Raw genomic sequence first — 6,044 nt, 5'->3', positions numbered from 1 at the left:
TTTCATAAAAAAAAACATTTTTTCCATATATAATTATTTCCCACAAAACAAATGGGGCATGAAATTAAAGTTTTTTTCCGAAGTTTTTAGTGATTTTCACAATATAAATCTGATACATTTTAAAAATTTAAAATAGTTTTTTTATTTTCAATGAAATTGAATCTAGTTTATTGATAAATTAAGAGGCTTCCATCTTTACCTTATTAAGTGGGATTATTAGAGAAACTTATTTACATCGATTTATTATGGATTCAAAATATAAATATTTAGATTCTATTTATTTAATATATGAGTTAAAATATTATGTTTTAGGTTTACTGAGAGTAAAGTTTAGATTAAAATTTCTCCAATTATTTAAATCTAAAATACATTATGTTGAGGCAAAAATTTCTTAAATTATCAAAACTTAAATAACAAATAAAAATGAAAATACTTCTTTCCTTCAACGAGATTCTAATTACGTTTTATAGAAATATAAAATATTTCTGACTAGTACTTAACATATGGGTCTTTTTATATATTTATGTCTTATATTTATAATAAATGAATTATATAATTTTCCCTATTATGGAAGGGTGGGTAAGAATTTCCACTTCAAGAAGAATGTATCCTATTTAGTTCTTGCCATAAAAGCTAGCTTGAAATCGCACATAGAAATATAGAACCAACTGGCCATATATGCCCAAGAGCCTGCATGTAAATAACACCTTCATTTGAGTACATTTGGTCATACCAGCATAGAAAAACAAAATCATATCAAACAAAATGCTTCATCTTCATTGATCATTCTCTGTCTCTCTTCTTCTACAAAGACCAAGTCGTCTCGGCATTAATCAATCAATGGATAGTTCGGGTCATCAATGCATATTTTTGTCTTTCCCTACATGGCTCATGGCCATATGATTCCAACATTGGATCTGGCCAAGCTATTTGCTTTGCGAGGCCTAAAGGCTACCATTATCACCACTCCCCTCAATGCACCTCTTATCTCCAAACCTATCCGAAGAACTAAAGGTTTGGGTGTCGACATTGATATTCGAACCCTTAAATTCCCTTCCGTGGAGGTGGACTACGGAAGGATGTGAAAACGTGGATTCTATCACTTCCCATGATAATGGTAGTTTGAATTGATTTTCGGGTTTAACAAGGCGACAACCATGCTCCAAGAACCTCTTGAAATGCTCCTCCAAGAACACGATTGCCTTGTTCTTGATTTGCTCTTTCCATGGGCTACCGATCTTTCTTTGCCAAATTTGGGATTCCAAGGTTAGTGTTTAAAGGCACTTGTTTCTTTTCTTTATGCACCTTAGAATGTATCAGTTGTATGAGCCGCAGAAGAAAGTCTCCTCGGATTGAGAACCCTTTGTCACGACTAATGTTCCGTGAGATAAAGCTAACAAGAAAACAACTTCGGATGGTTTAAGACAAGACTTTGATCTTGACTATAGCAAATTAATGAGTGAAATTGTAGAATCGAGTTAAAGAGTTTTGGGATCGTTGTCAACGGACTTCTATGAGGTCGAGCCACTACGTTGATTATTACAGGAAGGTCTTAGGCGAGAAGGGCATGGCCTATTGGCCTGTTTCGCTATGCAACAGGAATTGAAGATAAAGCACAGAGAGGGAATGAAGCATCTATTAGTGAAAGCGAGTGTTTGAAATGGCTTGATTCCAAGAAACCCAATTCATTATCTACATATGTTTTGGAAGTATGGTCAACTTCAATGCATCTCGACTTATAGAGATTGCAAGGGCTCTCGAAGCTTCCAAGCAGAATTCATTTGGGCGGTGAGGAGAGACAAGAAAAATCAAGAAGATGAAGAAGATTGGTTACCTAAAGGATTTGAAGAAAGAATGGGGACAGGACTCATAATAAGAGGTTGGGCTCCACAAGTGTTGATTCTAGATCATGAAGCTATAGGAGGATTTTTGACTCATTGTGGATGGGGTTACGTACTTGAAGCTATAACCGGGAAGCCAATGGTGACATGGCCAGATTCGTCGATCATTTCTACAACGAGAAGTTGGTGAGTGAGGTTTCTGATTGGGATAGGTGTGGGCGTTAAGGAATGGGTTCTTTGTGCATGGAGAACATGTTAAGCGAAGCTATAGAGGCGGCAATGCGAGGTCATGGTGAGTGGCCAAGCGGAAGAAATGAGGAGAAGAGCAAGGAAGCTTGGAGAAATGGCAAGAAAAGTCATTGAAGAAGGTGGATCCACATACTCTAATTTGAATGATTTGGTTGAAGAGTTGAGGACTCCAGGCATCGCCCCTAAGATAAGGGCAATAAAAACATAATAATCAACATTTACAAGCTGTATATATCGGTTTCACTATTTTATTTTTATTGTGACTTGCATTTATAGTTCTTGCAATTTATTTTTTTTTAAAAAAACAAATATTACAATAAGTCCAATTATTTATGGTTTACTTATAGTATATAATTAAATTTCGAGCTCAAAGTATCATTACACAATTATTTATGTTAAAAAAATTATGCAATTATATTCATTTATAAAAATTTTCAAAATGAATAAATTATGGCAATATTAGGTTGGTTGAGATAAAAAGTAATTTTTACTTTAAAAGTTAAAAAAAAAACCATTATTTACACATTTAACATGGATTTTTCAACATAAAAATAAAAATTATTTTTTTTTATAAAAAATTACTAATAATCTATTTATTTATCTATAATTTATAATGTGTTAAAAATATATATAATACTATGAATAAGTGAATGAACTTGGGAGGAACAAAAACTTCCTTTTATGTTTATATTATTTATAATATATATATATATATATATATATATATATATATATATATATTAACTAATATAAGTAAATTGACATTTTAGTCCTATTTTAAAAATAGTTCTACTTATATTAAAAATTCAATTTTATAATATATAATCTTAATTCTATAATAAAAAAGTACATATTAATTATATATATAAATACTTAAAATTATAAAATTTATTACTATTTCTCTTCTTCATCTTTCCTTTTTCATTATATTCAATTATATTTAATTTACTTGTATCTTTGCGTTTCATTCATATTTCTATTTATATTGCATTCTTATACTATATTTTATTAATTATATTTATTCTAATTTTATTTTAATTTGTATTAAATTTTTTATATTTATAAAAAGAGTTTGATCAATCATATTTTGATTTGAATTAATCCATTAATTCTAATTCTATTTAATTTGTATCAATCCTATTTTAATTTGATTAAACTATTAATTATAATTCTATTTTAATTTGTATTCAAATAACATGTCTAACATGTCTATAAAAATATCTCTTTTGCTTGTTTTTATGCTTAATTTTCACTATATTTTAAAGCAATTATAGCATTAAAAATCAAGTTTTATCAACAATATCAAAAAAGAAAAAATCAATTTTAGTAACTTACTAAAATTGATCGTTAATAGCAATAATTTTATAACCAATTTATAATTTTAGTTTTTCTAAACTTAAATTGTTAATTTTTAAAAATTTAATAACCTATTTAAAATCAATTGTTATTAACAATTATTTTACAATGATTGTTAAATCGATTGCTAATTGATATTAAAAAAAATAAACTTGAATATTCGATTAGCGATTAAGAAATTGATTGCTAAAATTAGTTGTTATTAATAACATATTTAAAAAATCATTTGCTAACATAGGGAATCAGTTTCTAAATTAAGAATTATTTTAACTCACTCCAACATTTAGCAACTGATTTGTAATCTATTACAGAATTAATTGCTATTAGCATGATAAAAGTTGATTGGTTGCTAACAGTTACTAAATTTAGAGCCTTTTTTTTTTAAAGGTTTCAAATTTGCAATCAATTTTTGTCGATTAAAAGCCTTTTTTTAAATTTGTAACGATTTGTGAATTGATTGCTAATAGTATTAAATTTTTGTAACTTAATGAAATCGGTTGTAATTAGTAATTGATTTTGCAACCAATAGGGAATCAATTGCAAAATTTCCTCCAAAAGTTCCCACCCAACTAATTTTTACAACCGATCGAAATTGATTATTATTAGCGCCGATTTTACAATGATTGCGAATCGGTTACAAAATTTTCTCACAAAAATTTTTGTCTAATTCTTTTAAAAAAAATTAGCAATTGACAATCCATTGCAAAAATAGATTGCTAATTCACAAATATAAATCACTACTTATTTTCTTTTTTCATTACTCTTTTTTTTTTTTTCTCTCTTTCTTCTCTTTTCTCTCATTTTTTTAATTATTTTTTACTTTCTTATCTATTTTCTCATTCATTATCTTTTTTTTTTCCTTATTTTTCTTCTTCATCAACTTTTTTTTTTCATCTATTATCTTTTTCATCATTTTTTTCTTGCTTATTTTTATTCTTGTTCTTCTTTTTGTTTCGTATCTATTTTCTTTTCATCCTCTTTTTTTCTTAATTATATTTTTTATTTTTTTTATTATAATTTATTTTTTGTTTGCATATTTTTTTTAGTAAATTATTTTTAGTAATAATTAATTTTTTCTTAATTTTTGTTATAGTATATATATGTCAATTTTTTTACTAATTTGTCTTACAAATTTGCTTTTATATTTAATTTTTTATTATTATTTTGACTAATAATTATTAATAGTAATTTGTTTTTATAATATTTTTATATTAATTTTGTAGTACTAATCTTTCATTAATAAATTAATATTTTAGATAATTTTTAGAATAATTATTGAGAATTTTTATTTATTGTTTGAACATTTATTTTTTTTTTTAAATTATAGCAACTGACTTACAAAGCAGTTACAAAATTGTTAAACTAAAGGTACCATTTTTTTTACAATTGATTATGTATTGATTACTATTTAGCAATTGATTTTAGTTGCTAAATCGATTGTTAGTAGCAACAGGTAATTTTTAATAAAAATTTTATTTTTTAAAAATTTAATTATTTTAATAATTGATTTGGTTTTGATTGCTATTTGATTTATCAACCAATCTCATTGTAATCGATTTGGTTGTTTGCTAATCCACTTTTTCTAGCAAATTTATTGTGCAATGTAAAATTTAAATTTTAACTTTTTATTTATTTTTACCGATTATGTTAATTACACAATAATTTAGATTTTTTTAATATCAATAATGCATGAATGAGGAAGTGAACTTGTGAACAAACAAAAAATATTCTTATATACTTATATTATTTATAAAAAATATATTAACTAATTAAATTAAAATTTTGATACTATTTTAAAAGTAATTCTACTTATAAAGAAAAAATCGATTTGTAATTCTATAATCCTAATCCTAAAAACAAAAAGTTCATATTCAATTTCTTATATTTATAAAAAAAATAATAAAATTATAAAATCTATTACTATTTTTCTTATTCACCTTTCCTTTTTATTATATTTAATTTAATTTTACCTTTATATTTCCTTCCTCATTAGTATTTTCTATTTATAGTACATTCTTAAGTATATTATACGTTGATAATCATGTTTATTTTAATTCTATTTTAATCCTATTTTAATTTGGTTAAACTATTAATTATAATTCAATTTTAATTTGTATTCAAATAATATGCCTATAAAATATCTCTTTATTAATTTTATGACTAATTTTCATTATTATCTTTAAGCAATATTATAATATTAAAAATCAAGTTTTATAAACCATTTATTGTGCAAGGTAAAATTTTAATTTTAAATTTTTAGTTATTTTTATCTGTTGAGTTAATTGCGTAATTTTTTCTTTTTTTTTTTTTTTTTAATCTTCATCATATACATTAGCATGATTCCAATTGTGCTATATGTAACTAGAAGACTTTTTTTTTTGTCTTTATATTTTTACTAGCGAAATACAGTGTAATGCACGGTAGTATATATATAGAGAGAGCAAAAGAACTAGAAGAAAATTTATACTAGATTTAATTAGATTATTAAATTATTATTAATTTAAAAAATATAATTTTTTAATTAAAAAAATTTTAATATTGCTATTTAAAATATTAAAATTTTAAAATATTAGCAATAAATTTTAATAAAATAAGTTG

General features: G+C 24.7%; 1 pseudogene; it reads left to right on the top strand.

Annotated features, from left to right (window-relative positions):
* The first annotated feature begins 884 nt into the window (after positions 1-884).
* On the top strand, positions 885-2,298 carry LOC131182108 (scopoletin glucosyltransferase-like; annotated as a pseudogene).
* Positions 2,299-6,044: the final 3,746 nt, after the last annotated feature.

The sequence above is a fragment of the Hevea brasiliensis genome, chromosome 8 (genome assembly GCF_030052815.1).
Source record: "Hevea brasiliensis isolate MT/VB/25A 57/8 chromosome 8, ASM3005281v1, whole genome shotgun sequence".
Lineage (NCBI taxonomy): Eukaryota > Viridiplantae > Streptophyta > Magnoliopsida > Malpighiales > Euphorbiaceae > Hevea > Hevea brasiliensis.
Note: the sequence above shows the minus strand (reverse complement) of the source record. Positions and strands in the feature narration are given on the sequence as shown.